This window comes from Suncus etruscus, chromosome 8, assembly GCF_024139225.1.
Source record: "Suncus etruscus isolate mSunEtr1 chromosome 8, mSunEtr1.pri.cur, whole genome shotgun sequence".
Classification (NCBI taxonomy): Eukaryota; Metazoa; Chordata; class Mammalia; order Eulipotyphla; family Soricidae; genus Suncus; species Suncus etruscus.
The window spans coordinates 59064159-59079431 of NC_064855.1; the positions used below are offsets into that span (position 1 = coordinate 59064159).

The 15273-nt window shown below is 36.6% G+C and overlaps 1 non-coding gene across 1 annotated transcript; it reads left to right on the top strand.

Moving 5' to 3' along the window:
* The first annotated feature begins 4413 nt into the window (after window positions 1–4413).
* LOC126016906 (U6 spliceosomal RNA) lies at window positions 4414–4520 on the top strand. The gene has a single exon (XR_007498591.1). It is a non-coding gene; the product is annotated as a U6 spliceosomal RNA (small nuclear RNA).
* Window positions 4521–15273: the final 10753 nt, after the last annotated feature.

Here is a 15273-nt window from a genome sequence, read left to right on the forward strand (position 1 = left end):
CTCTTCATTTCTCTGTGTTGGAGCAGCATCTGGACTACCGAGCCTTACATTTTTGGCGAGCCAGGCAGGAGTCCTTAATCTGTCCGGATTGGAGTGGTGAGACAACTCGGTGGGTTTTAAGCAGTGTGTCTTGTGTTGTTGGTCGTGATTTGATGTGTGTTGGAAATAGCAGTGTGTCTTGTGTTGTTGGTCACGTTTTGATGTGTGTTGGAAATAAAAATAAGGGAATGGTAGTGTGACTGAGGACTTGAGAGTCCCCACTCGACGTGGATTCTGGGTGGTAGTGAACTGATGGGTTCAAAAACTATAGGTCACGACCCTTGAGGCACCCCAGGAGTTCGATTTTGCCACAGTGGGAAGACTTTCCCAGGCTGCCGTGGTGAACCCTATTTCTTTTTAATTGGAGATCTTTGTTTTGAGATTTTTGTTTTTCCTTTTGTGTAAGTCTATAGGTATGTGTTGGATTTATTTCCTTGAACTCTTCTTTCTTCACTTCCTTTGTCCCCTCCCCTCTTTCCCTCATCTATTTCTTTGATTTTCTATTTCTCCCATATGGGTCAGCAGCAAACCACCCCTTTGTCTCTTACTCTGTACCACTGGTCAGAAGTAAGGACTTGTGCACATTGTCTGTGGTTCTGTGTTCCATGTTTTCTTTGTCTGATTTAAACATGGAGGGAAACTCTAAGAAAAAAATGCTACCTCTCCTTAGGCCAAACAATTGTGTATTAAACTGGCTTTGCTATTCTAGGGACATGGCAGAGGGTGTTGGAGGTCGTAACTCCGGATTTCTCAATGGCCATCGGGGATAAATTTTCCCTGGAGAATTTCTGGACTTTGCAATCACCCAGCTTTCCTGCCATTTGTTCGTTAAGGCAAAAAAAAAAAAAAAAAAAAAAAAAGAACATGTGACTAGAGAAAGAAGCGAGGCTAACTGGCCGCTTTTTGGCTGGAAGGAAAAAAAAAGTGCTTTTTTTTTTTTTTTTAACTCCCCAGCCTGGAGTTTATCTGAAAAAAGGAATTCACCCAACCCCCAGGGCAACAGCTATTGTCCTCCCAGACTCACCTGGCTGGGAAATGTGGGTATAGACAAAATAATTCCAGTGGGTCCTTTACATATCAAAGAAGAATTTAGTTAATGGTTTGGAAGTCAAAAAGAAAGAAAAAAAATTTTGAGTGTTTAAATTTCTAACTTAGATGTTTCTTAAAATGAACAATTGGGTGAAAAATGTTGCAAATTATTGTGGTTGGCCTTTTTAAATAATATTGTTAATTTTGTGAATGCATATTATTGTTACAGTATCTCAATTTCATGTCAAATTTAGCTCACCAAACTTAATGGTGGGTTTTAAGGTAGCTTTAATGTGAAAATCTTGATGGTACTAGGTTGTGATTACCTAAAGAAAAAGGAATCAATAAAATCTGGTTCAGCTAGGTGCAAAAATATTCAGCAAAATAATTTCAAATTGGCAGCAGACAATTTAAAGCTCTGTTCCTAGGGCCCTAATGCTGAGTTCTAAGTTGTAAATTTGAAAAGCCGGTCCTTAAGGAAAGACTGGCTCTGAGTTGGGTGCACGTGGCAGTTTTTAGCTGCAAAACCAGTCCCAAAGGATGAGTGGAGAAGTTAAAAAAAAAAAAAAAAAAGAAGGAGCCGGAAAAATAGCATGAAGGTATTGTGTTTGCCTTGCATGCAGAAAGGAAAGTGGCTGAATGCAGAAAGTTTAAGAATGTGCAAAAGAAATTAAAAATCTGTATTAGAAAAAATCTGTATAATAAAATTAAATGATTATCATTGATATGCCTTTAGGTTAACATAAAAGAAGTGTAAATGTTTTAAGCATGTTATAGTGTTTTTATGCTATTGAATGAAGAATGGGGTAATAAGAAATCTTATGAACATCTAAAATAATAATAATAATAATAATAATAATAATAATAAATGCTATTTTAAGAAAAATAGTCAAGAATTTAAAAGAATCATTAAGGTTCAGTTTAAAAGTTTTTGAAAATTGGTGATTGTTAATTATAAATTCTTTAAAAGTCTAAATCTGCCAGAATCAGTGAGAATTCTTCCTGGCATTCACAATTAATTTGTGTAACGTAAATTGCTGGTGCCTTCTGCCTATAAACTGAGGCCAGAAGACTAAGTAAACTTCTATTTTCTATATGGTTAAGAAATATTTGCCTTTTCTCTTTTCCTAGAACCTTTCAGTACCATTTTATGTCATGGCGTCATGTTGCTTTGCACAAGATACAAGCAGATGGTTTTCCTCTCTGCATGAGGAGCGATCCCCATGCAGACAGGAAATCTTAAAATTAGTGAGGGGATCCCAAAGCCCTCTGTCAGAGAAATAATTGGAGTTGAGGTGGTGTGACAAGCAGGCACCCTTGAGCATTTGGCTATAAAGACTGGAAAGATACCAAGATGAATGGCCCGAGTAAGGAAATTGGAGATTTCCTAGGAGATTCTGAAGCAGCACTAACTGACCACAGCCTGTGGGCCCTGCTATCATCCTCCACCCTCAGTCTCAAGAGAAGAGGATTCAAGGTCAGTCTTTTCCAAATCTGAAGAGAAGTGGAACAGACAGGCCACCTCTGGAAGTTCCTGCAAGAGGGTGAGATGCCCACAGCCATCCTCAAGATTATCACGCTGAAGTGACCAACTCATCAGCCAAACCTGAGTGACTGTGACATAATAAACCTGCTGTGTCTACAACCTATTCTCAGAAAAGCTCTGTAAGTAGTGGGAGTGCCCCAGATGGAGATTTCTCCAACAATGCTGTATATTGTGCAAAAGTAAAAAGCCAAAAGTTACTCAAATATCTTGCAAGGTACAAGTAAAGGTAAAGAGAAAAACTATTTTTGTAGCTAATTAAAATTCTAGTGGGCCTAACTTAAAACCCATTTCTTTGGGGCCGGTGAGGTGGCGCTAGAGGTAAGGTGTCAGCCTTGCAAGCTCTAGCGAAGGAAGAACCACAGTTCAATCCCCCGGTGTCCCATATGGTCCCCCCAAGCCAGGGGCAATTTCTGAGTGCTTAGCCAGGAGTAACCCCTGAGCATCAAATGGGTGTGGACCAAAAAACAAACAAACAAAAAAAAAACAAAAACAAAACAAACAAAAAAAAGCCATTTCTTTGAAGTAACTTATGTGAAAATGTTCTTACTAGTTGTGCTAGACCAGATCATAAATTGCAAATGCAAGCATTAGTCTGACTAAAGTAACTCAAAGCTGTGTTTATTAATAATATTTTGATTCTTTAATTACTGGTGTTTAATTTGTGCTATCATTACAGACAGTAAGGACAGCTGTGCCATTCAAGTTGTTCCATTTACTGCTCCAGGGCCTGATTGGGTTAAGTAATATTCCCCTACCTAATTAATCTGATCCTTTTCCAGTATTAAGACTGCATAAGTAAACCAGTTAACTGCTCATTTAGGAAAATATGAGATTTCACCTTATCTAGAAATTAAAACTACAGTCCCTTGCCAGCCTGAAGTAGCTACAGAAAACTGATCTTCGACCACGTTTCCTTTAATGACTTCTAGGGTGATAAAATCTCTAGGAAAAATATGAAGCATAATGGTCATCAGAAAAAGGTACCAGGGAAATATGGGGAAAAGAAAGGCCACAGAAATTCATAAGCCAAGTTGACAATTAAAAATAACATCTATCCCAGAGGTTGAAGCAGGTATCAAAAATAAACCAACCCTAACATTTGACAAAGATGGGGAGTATAAGAAAAGGAGCAAAAATTATGCTTCCCTTGGTAATGTTAAGAGTAAGAAAATTATTACTAGATATGAAATTTCTTCATCTCTGTCTGACCCAGTGCAGGACAGGAAACTGAAGTTTAGGGCTCTATTGTTCTCTCTACCCCAACAGCCCTTTAAGTTGCAGGATTGAAGAAAAAAAAGCAGAAAGAAAAAGAAAGCAGACACTTCTTTATCTACATTACTATATCCTTATTACAGCCTGAATAAGAAGAAAGCCCTGAAGATCCAGCTGAGTCAGCTCATAGGACCGAAACAGAAGGCAGAAGTCCTGGTATTCCTACAGCAGTGACAATGACTGCACAGCATCTAGCAATAATGACATCCTCTTAATCAGACTGTGGATAAGGGGGGTTGTGGGCCTGGCTACTGGGAGCGCGGGGGTAGCAATCACCTTAGAAAGCTATAAAAAATTGTCTCAGCAACTGATGTCCAATGTAAAAATGATATATCATTCTGTTAAAAATTTACAAGATCAATTGAATTCCCTAGCTGAAGTAGTCCTCCAAAATAGGAAAGGCTTGGATTTAATACTAGCAGAGAGAGGGGGGCTATGTGTAGCTTTGCAGGACAAGTGTTGTTTTTATGTCAACAAATCAGAAATAGTAAGAGATCGCATCTGCCAGCATCAAAAAGATTTAGCCAGTGCTCGCTTCGGCAGCACATATACTAAAATTGGAACGATACAGAGAAGATTAGCATGGCCCCTGCGCAAGGATGATACGCAAATTCGTGAAGCGTTCCATATTTAAAAAAAAAAAAAAAAAGATTTAGCCAAAAGAAAGAAGGCCCTACTTGAAAGTCCTGTATAGTCTCTGTGGAAAGGTATCCTTCCTACCTACTCCCCTTACTGGAACCCTTAGTCACCTTACTAGTCATTGTAGCCTTGGGTCCCTGCATCATCAATCGATTCACAGATTTCATCAGGGCCCAGGTAGGAGAGGTAAAGCTTATGGTGTTAAGGCACCAATACCAGAAATTGGCCCCCCGGGACCCCCCAATATTAAGAGTACCAGGATTTGGACACAGGCTACTAGAGGCATCTAGGATTAGAAGCTCCCATAGAAAAAGTGAGGATTGTAAGGGCTGGAACACAGGTCTAGGAAAAGAGCTTGATTTTTCTGAAAGGCGGGGCAAGGTGAAAATTTCCGTAATGGCTCATTGTAGGGAACTTCCTGGTATAACTATCATGTGATATCTTGTACTCTTCCGCTGCCTCTGAATGTCTCAGCAGATGTTATTCCCTTGTAAGGAAATGTTAAATCGTTCTCTATCCCCTCTCCCCTCCTTATGGTATATAAGGACTGACAAAGAAAGCCACGTGGTCTTTTGCCTCTGTTCAGTTCTGGACAGGCACTGGACCCTGGCTGGCCAGAATAAAGAATCCACTTGAGCTTTTGCCTGAGTAACTGTCTCTTCATTTCTCTGCATCAGAGCAGCATCTGGACTACCGAGCCTTACACTTTATTTAAACACCATGGTTTACAAAATTTTTAATAATTTAATTGTTTCTGGCATTTAATATTCCAGTCCCAGTCTCAACTCTGCGTTCCTTGCACCATTGTTTTATTTCCACCCACCCTCAAGCTTGCCCCTTGGGCAAGCACAAAAATATTCACTTCATATATTGCTTGTTACAACTAAATGGCAATGAACTACTGAAAAAAAAAACTGCAGTCAAAGAAATCTGTAAAAATTGTCATATCTCACAATGGGGTCATTAAATCATTGTCTGAAGGTTCACAGAACCTTCAATTTATTGCTAGTTGAGATTTTTTGCTAGTTTAGCTTTCTATATTATTGGTTTTGTTTGTTGAGCTTATGTGAAATTCTATGCTACTTTCTAATGTAGCTTGACATTCCAGAAATTTTAGGATCTGTGACTCTGCCAATGAGTTAATTTGGCAGTGGCTATGGGGTATGGGTATGGTTCCTCAGTCTTCTAGAAATACACTCCCAATCCAGTTTCTCAACACTTTTAATAATAATTGTCTCTCCATCCTAATAAGAAGCTTTGTTGGCTATTTGACCCCTAAATCTACCTCTTCCTCATTGAAATTCTAATAGAACAGATATGTATATATCTATTTATAATTATAGGCCACTGAATGTCCAAACAATAATGCTGTGTTTTTGTTTGTTTGTTTGTTTTGGGAGACCTCACTCGGCAGCACTCATTGGTTACTCCTGGTGCTGTACTCAGAAATCTCTTCTGGTAGTCTTGGAGGACCTATGGGATGCTAGGGATCAAACCCAGGTCTATCCTGGTTCTGCTGCATACAAGGCTAATGCCCTACCACTGTGCTATTATTCCAGCTCCTGTATGGGTTTGTGTGTTTTTATTTTTGAGTTTTATGAATATTTTTATGTATTTGCTTTTTTATTACTTTATTTAAACACCATGGGTACAAAATTGTTCATGATTGAGTGACAGTCCTGTAATATATATCACCCTTCACTAGTTTCCTGCCACTGATGTGCTCAATTTTACTTCCAGCTTCCTCCTGCCTGCCTCTGGGGCAGATATTTTTACTTCTCTCTCTCTCTCTCTCTCTCTCTCTCTCTCTCTCTCTCTGTGTGTGTTTTGACATTGTGGTGTGCACTATTATTAATGAAGGAGTACCATACATATTATTTTATCTCCTTTTAACACCCAGTTCTTGTCCAGAGTGATCAGTTTAACTATTTTTGTCATAGTGGACCCTTCTCTATCCTAATAGCACTGCTCTACTATTTGTGGCAAGCTTCCTACCATGGACTAGTCCTCCTGCCCCTCATTTCTATTATCTCTGGTTATTATTAACATATGGTCTTTTATCTTTTTTATAGTCCACAAATTAGTGAAATTATTATATGTCTATCATTTTCCCTCTGGCTAATTTCACTCAGTATAATATTCTCTATATCCATACATGTATAAGCAAATTTTATGAATTTATTTTTCCTAACAACTTTGTAGTTTTCCATTGTTATAGATAGGTCACAGTTTCTTTAGTCACTCATTTGTTCTCAGGCACTTGGGTTGTTTCCTGATTCTGCCAACTTTAAATACTGCTGCAATAAATATAGGAATTCAGAGGGCTTTTCTGCATCATGTTTTTGGGTACCTAGGGTATATTCTTAGGGATGGTATTGCTGGATCAAATGGGAGCTTAATTTATAGTTTTTTGAGGAAAATTTATATTGTTTTCCAAAAGAATTGGTCTAGTCTACATTCCCACCAGGAGTAAATAAGATTCCCTTTCTCCCTGCATCCACACTGGCGCTGGTTGTTCTTGTTCTTTATGGTAAATGCCAATATCCCATTGTTTTGATTTTTATCTCTTTGATCATTGGTAATGTGGAACATTTCTCATGAGCCTTTTACCACCTGTAGTTCTTTTTTGAGAAAATGTCTGTTTATTTCTCCTCCCCATTTTTGGTTGGGATTAGAAGTTTTTCCTTGCTAAGTTCTACCATTGCCTTGTATATCTTAGATATTAACCCCTTACCTGATGGGTACTAGATGAATAGTTTATCTCATTCTATGGATAGTCTTTGTATCCTTGTCACAATTTTCTTTGAGGTACAGAAACTTCTCAATTTAATGTAGTTCTATTTGTTTATCTTTGTTTCCACTTGGTTGGCCAGTAGTGATTTATACTTGAAGATTTCTTTAGCTTCAATATCATGGAGTGTTCTGCCTATGTTTTCTTCTATATATCTTATGGTTTAAGGTTTGATATTAAGTTCTCTCATCTATTTTGATTTGACCATTGTGCACAGTGTTAAAGAGAGATCCGAGTTCACTTTTATTGTTGACTTGCAGATCACCAGTTTTCCCAACACCACTTGCTAAGGAGACTTTTTATTTCTTGTCCCTTTATCAAGATTAATTGATAATATATCTGGGGACCAGTCTAAGAATATTCAAGCCTACTCCAGTAATCTTAGGGTCTGTCTTTATTCCAGTACCATGCTATTTTAATGATTACTGCTTTATAGTACAGTTTAGAGTTGGAATAAGTTATGTGTCTCCTCTTCTTTTTCCCAAAGCTTGCTTTACCTATTGGTGGACTTTTACTGCTCCATATAAATTTCAGGTATGCTTGATTTACTTCACTGAAAAAAATGTCATTAATATTTTATAAGAGTTTATAAGAGATGCATTAAATCTGTACAATGCTTTGGGAAGTATTGCCATTGAATTGATGTTAGTCCTCCAAATCCATCAGCAGGAGATACGTTTCTATTTCTTGTGTCTTCCTTTATTTCTTAAGTCAGTATTTTGTAGTTTTCTTTGACATTACAGTGTTTCTAAAAGCTAACAAAACAAAGAAAAAGAAAACTATAGGCCAGTAATTCTAATTTCCTACCCCCAAAATAAATAAAAATATACTGTATCTTGGGACAGAGAGATAGTATAGTATATAACATAGTTACCTTGCACATAGGTGAGCCAGGTTCAACTTTGGTAGCTCCCGCCTAGAGTCCCAAGACCCACTCTGAGCATAGAGTTGCAGTTGTTATAAATTTTCAGGAAATGTAAGCAATTTTGAAATAAAAGACAAATGGAAAGGCTAGAGAAATAGCATAGTACAGAAATCTGGGAGTAACTCCTAACGACCACTGAGTGTGGTTCCAAGGCACAAATAATCAATTCATAACTCTGAATACTGAATTATTCACCCTTATCTCCAGGGAAAACTATTTTATTTTTTGTTAGAATATCTTTATAATAGACCTTATCTTCCCTTTGTTTTGTGCAATCCATTACAAAATGTTTTATTTCTAAATTTATTAACTTTCCCGAAACACTTTCTTTAATTTATTTTCTTTTCTGTCATGACCTGTTCTCCTAATTTATCTTTGCCCTGGTACTGTTTTTCTTATTTCATTTATATTTTATCATGCTATTTTGTTTATGCTGCAAATCATCTCAAATTCTTTTTTTAGACTGAGTCAGAGTACATGTAATGATGAATAAATACACAAAAACATGGTTCTGTATTTGTTATAACATACTATCCTATTACAAACCCTTTCATTACTGTTGGGCATCATTATAGGAACATTTCCATATCATTATAAAATGAATTGACTAAACATTTAGAAGATCTGGTTTGAATAAAAATTATAAGCAAGGCACCTGCTCAATAGCTATAGTCAAAATTTGATAGTTCTATCAAAAACAGGAAATGACAATGCAATTTTTATCATTTATAAACATTTTTTGTGTGTGAATCCTCATGTTATGTTTTGTATGTCATAAAATGGAGATTTCTAACATAAGCTTGAAGAAGGCAATGGATTTAGTGAAAATAATTAATAAAAAATAGCACTGAATTCCTAGTTTACTTTTTAAAAAAATAAAAGTTAATTTAGATAAAAGGTTTATTAAAGGTTTAGTTTTAGGATATATATGCATATTCATTTTAGAATGGTATGAAAATCCCATGTTAAAGCTCTTTTTTCTTTTTTTTTTCTTTTTCTTTAGGGGGGTTGGGTATAGGGGTGGCTCTGCTCAGGGCTTACTCTTGGTTCAGTGCTCCTGAATCACTCCTGATGGAACGTGAGAGATCAACTATAATGCTGAATATTGAACCCAGGTCAGTCAGATGCAAGGCACATATATTATCTCTGTACTCTGAATCTACTCTTTATGCCTATCATTTTAACACTCTCTCTGACCCTTTTTCTTAAATATTTTCTCCAAATTTTACCTCTATATTATTTATCAAACTCATGCTATGAGGTTACATTAAAGTCACTATAATTTGTATCACTCCTGAGGCAATAAGCATTTGTAAAGGTATTTTGAGCATGTGTATAATTAACTAATGAACTCAAAGAGAACTTCAAAAGCCCTAAAAATGCAAAGCATCTAAACCCAAGTTTGAGACTCAGAGATTCTCTGGCAATTATTGGGCTAATATACATTTCATTTACAGAGGCAGCATTTGATTGTTGTGGTTTTTGGTTTTAATTGTAGTGGCAAAAGTAAAATATCAACTACATTTTGAGACTTCAAACTCCCACTGAGCATAGAAGGGGTAACACGACTTCTATAGGGGAGTTCAACTATGACATGATAGAAATGATGACATAACATACTAGGAAAGTTCTGAAAGCTATAAATCATACCACAGAAATGACTTTCCAGAGTAGGCAAACAATATCTCTTCAGTAGGAAGAATGCCACTATCAAGATTAGAGCTATAGTTGATATCCTAATATATGTTCATAAAAGCAAGGCAGAATTATTGTATTACTTTTATTGTATTTTATTACTTTTCAATTCTACACATAGTAAATATTATAACATTTAAAAATTGTTAATTTTAATTAATTTTGTAATTTTCATTTTATTTTATTTTTTATTAATATCTTTATTTAAACACCTTGATTACAAATATGATTGTAGTTGGATTTTAGTCATATAAAAAACACCCCCCTTGACCAGTGCAATATTCCCATCACCAAAGTTCCAAATTTCCCTCCTCCCCACCCCAGCCCCACCTGTACTCTAAACAGGCTTTCTACTTCCCTCATTCATTCACATTGTTATGATAGTTCTCAATGCTATAAATACTTGTTTTGATGTTTTGATTATCAGCAGAAATAATTACCATCACTCTTTCCTTTCAGAATGTTGCTATTTTTGATTAGTTTTTATTTTCATGAGTTAATTTTCTCTGTCTAGTTCAAAAACAAGACTAATATCTTGTTATAACCTATGTATTTATGCATAACTCTTATCCATATAAGAGTTAGATAGATCTATAGCCCACAGACTGTGTTCTTCCATTTGTTCATGACATCTTTTGCCCTTCATGAAGCAGTTTAAAAGTTGTTTTCCAATAGATATTACCCTTTTTTTCGTTTGTTTTTTGTTTTTGGGTCACACCCGGCAGCGCTCAGGGGCTGGCTCTATGCTCAGAAATTGCTCCTGGCAGACTCAGGGGACCATATGGGATGCTGGGATTTGAACCACTGACCTTCTGCATGCAAGGCAAATGCCTTACCTCCATGCTATCTCTCCTTTTGCTATATTATCCATTTCTTGATTTCAGTTGATTCTCTTGAGTCTCTGAGAATTTTATATTATCACATATTAGTGATGATTTTAAATCTTTAAAAAATATTTCTGTTTCAAATATCAACAGTGCCAAGAAAGAAACATATTTTTTCAAAAAAGCAGTTTTATTTATTTTATTAATTGATTGCTTTTGGGGCCATACCTGGCAATGCTCAGGGGATACTCCTGGCAAGCTCAGGGACCATAAAGAATGACGGGAATTGAACCAGGGCCTTCCTGGGTCTGCCACATGCAGAGCTAATGCCTTACTACTGTGCTATCTCTCTGGCCCCTGAAGAAGGAAAGATTATGTATGTTAGTGTGCTACCTGCAAGTATTTTATTTTCTCTTAGAAAAACATCAAACTTGTTTTTTTATACTTTTTGCATTTGCTGACTCCTAACTTTGAACTATTCTCCCTCCCCTGAGATTTTCCTCAATGCTTCTTTAGATAGATGTAAAAAGGTCTTAGGTTTCAAGAACGCGATTTACAGAGGACTGGCTGCTAGAACCATGACCAGACTGTATATATCTTGGGACCAATAAAAAAGCCCTAGTCTAGGGTTTGAGCTACGACCTGCACAACAACCATGATCCCCAGTTCCAAAGGTCTGCCAGAGACAACTGTAACGGAATGGGGCTTCTGGAAACACAAGGAAAGGTGTTATCTTAGGTGCCAAGACCAAGACCACCAACCACAGAAGACGGATTAAAATGACACTGAGGGAACAGAACTTCTACAACCACAAAGACTGACTTCATCATAAGTCCCACCCCTGTAACTGTGCAGATACTGAGATATCTAGATACAGAGGTCTGACTGTATCACCCAGGACGGAGCAGAAGTCTCCCAAACACCACAAATGCACCACCGGGAGAATAAAGGATCATGAACAGAGTCTATAGTTGATCCCATGACAATATACTCCAAGGGCAGAGAAACTCCATATCTCTTAGGCCATGTGAATCCCTTTTTGAATGACCCTAATATTTACTGTGCCTGGGCAGGAGGGAAAAAAAAAACACAAAACATTGTTTATTTTTCATATATTACTTTTTATCTTTATGTACTACTATTATTATTTTTATTTACCTATCTATTTTTGGTTGATTTCTTTGTTTTGTTGTGGTTATTGAAGTTGTTGCCCCACTTATATTTAGCTTTCTTTCTCCTCTTTCTTTTTCCAGGTTTTTGGGTAGCACCCGGCAGTGCTCAGGGGTTATACCTGGCTCCAGGCTCAGAGATTGCTCCTAGCAGGCATGAGGGACCATATGGGGCGCTGAGATTCGAGCCGATGACCTCCTGCATGAAAGGCCGATGCCTTGCTTCCATGCTATCTCTCCGGCCCCTTCTTTTCCCTCTTTATGTGCTCTGCCATGGTGCTTATCTCAAGACCATGGCGTTTTTTTTTTTGGTTGTTTGTTTGTTTTGTTTTGTTTTGTTTTTGTGGTGCTTAGCGTTATTGTTGGAATCCTTAATAGATATTTGACACTTTTTTTCGTAGTGGTGGAGTGTTTCACCTTTTTCTCCTTCGTCTCTCAAACCCATGACGAGAGCCTCTAGAAGAATTCTGCTTATTTTCGGCGTATTAGACTTTTACCCCAGTTTATTACTTTTCTCCTCTTCAAACAAAACCATATAACTTGAACTACCTACTCCTGCCTCCCAATTAGAGGGGGAAATAAGGGAGGCATCAGGACCAAACAGGTGTAAGACTACGAAGTAATAGGATAGGTACAGAGGGGACCACATAGTCTAGCATCCCTGGGATTAGGGAAGAGGATATGGGAGGTAGGACAAAAACAGAGGAGTAGGGAAGACAAACCGGTGATGGGAATCCCCCCTGATTTTATGTAAATATGTACCTAAATATTATTGTCAACAATATGTAAGCCACTATGATCAAAATAAAAATTATGTTAATATAAAAAAGAGAAAAAAAAAGGTCTTAGGTTTCTTTATAGAATGTGTAATTTCCAATAATTAAAAAAAAGATTTTATGCTGTTGATTTCTTCTATTACTATTAAATCTCCAATGCCTGTGAAAAAAAAAGAATTCTCATATAAGATTTCCTTTATCTCCTGTTAATTTCTCTCCCACTTCTTTCCCTGACATCTTCTCCTCTTGTATGGCCTAAGGGAGGTGTTTATTAGCAAATATTTCTAAATTGATATTTTAATAGCCAGGTTTGAGATGTAAAATGCCTGAACTAAAATATTTCATTGCAACTTCCCGTCCTAAAAACCATATGGAGACAGGCCACCTCATTAAAAATTGGGGAGGGAGCCCACCATACCTCTGTCTTAGAGAGTAACTTCTTTCTTCCTTTCCTTGCAAACCAACCTAGACAAAAGCCTGCAAGGTATTAGCAGATGCAGCTCACCTATCTCACAGGACTTCACAGGCTTCCCTTTTTTAGTTTTACCATATACTTTATGAGAGGTCTCTACCCTTTCTCATTCCCCTTTATTTTTATTCTTCTATTCACTTTCAGAGTTAGACATCTGAGGATAAACACCAGCTATTCCAGAATGTGAAGCCTAATAAGGTTCATTCTCTCCTCCCGCTTCACCCAGTTGTTAGATTGAACAATGCAGTGTGCAGACCCTGTAGAGAGAGTCTCACAGCTTTGGTTTGCAGGTTTTTGCAGACAGTGAAACTACACTCTCCTGTTTCAATTCCATAGTACAGAGTTCAGAGACATAGTCTGGGCCAGCAGAGAAGTATATAGAATCAAATGGATCGTCAGGAAAACTTGGAATCCATAGACTAAGACACATCAGTTCCGCAAAATCTGGGCAGGATCTTGGTCACAATGTACAAAGTTTCAGGCTAGAAAAAAAATAAAATGAAACTACACTTACTCACTTACTGACAGAACTTGACACATCTTGAATTCTGTGGCTTGTATGAGTTTTCCTGTGGCTGCTATAACAAATTACCACAGAGTTATCAGTATAAAACAATGCACATTTCTTATCTTACAAGTACTAGAAATAAAAGTTTAAGATCAGGAGGGAGGGAAACCTTGGTGGTGGGAATGGCCTTGATTAATTGTCACTATGTATCTTAAATATTACTGTGAAAGATTTGTTATTCACTTTGGTCACAAAAAATATTATTTAAAAAAAAAAAAGATCAGTCTTAAGGAGCTAAAACCCTGGTCGGTGCTGATCAACATGGTTCCTTCTAGTGTTTCTAAGACAGAATCTATTTTTTGGTTTTCTTTCAGTTTCTAGGACACCTCCCCCACTTCTTGACCCTTATCTTTCTCTGGTATTGTCACCTTATTTCTTCAAACTTAATACCTCTTACCTCACTCCTAAAAGTCCATATTATTACATTATTATACATAGAACTTTCTAGGTTCTGAACTAACTCACACTAAATCACAAAACCCCTTTAGTCATATAAAAGATATAAAAGACACATAGGTGCTAGGGCTTAGTAACTAGTTTGGAGGTTATGGGGATGATTATTCAACTTACAACAAAGTTCAAGAGTTCAAGAGAGAAAATGATTTAGGCAGCGAGCGACAGAAATTGCTGCTGAAGGCTTAGTGTAGTAACTGAGCCCTATTATTTATTATGCCCCAGTGATTCCTTAAAAAGTTTAAGGAAAAAGAACATGAGAATTTTGAAAAATTATTTGAAAAATAATTATTATTTATGATCTGATGCTATTCTTTCAGTCAGAAAAGTCTTGCAATGAAATATAACCATGTCACAAATTAAAATTATGTACGGTAATTTAAATTTTTTAGAATGTATATTATAAAACATACCTACTATATTTACAATGTGATTATCCCAATATGCATTTAATTTAAACACTGGTCATGAGTATGATTTTATATTAGCTTGAGATTCATGTGAACTTGGAATTGTGTATATTTTACAATTGAAGTATGTTTCAAGTGAGTTTAGCCACATCAAGTCTTTAAATGTCCAGATAGATAGTGACATTATAGTAAACATAGGAGAGGTTACTTTCCTTTTGACTAGATTTTTTTTTGCAAAATATACATTAATTGCTCAGAAAATAAAATGAGATTATGGATATGAGAAAAAATTAATTTTGTTTTGCTCCTTTTTATTATATGCTAACCAGATGTCTAACTTTCTGCAAAGAAATACAATGCTTGAATTTTGTGTTTCTTGCTGTGAGATCAGCAGAAAATAAGAAGAGGTTCCAAAAGGCATTTTATAATTCTGGAAACAGATGCTGCATTAGGTATATTTAGTAGGTGGATCTGTTTATTGTGCTGCCTTGTTAAATGCAATGTTATTGTTAATACCTCCTGCGAGTTTCAAAACTTGATACTAGTTATGCCACTTTGTTAACTATAGATATAAGCAAGATGACTTAATGTGTTGCTAAGGCAATGAATTCTCCCGAAAATAAAGAAGAAAATAAATAGTAATGAAGCAAAGCTTTTCCCTCCAC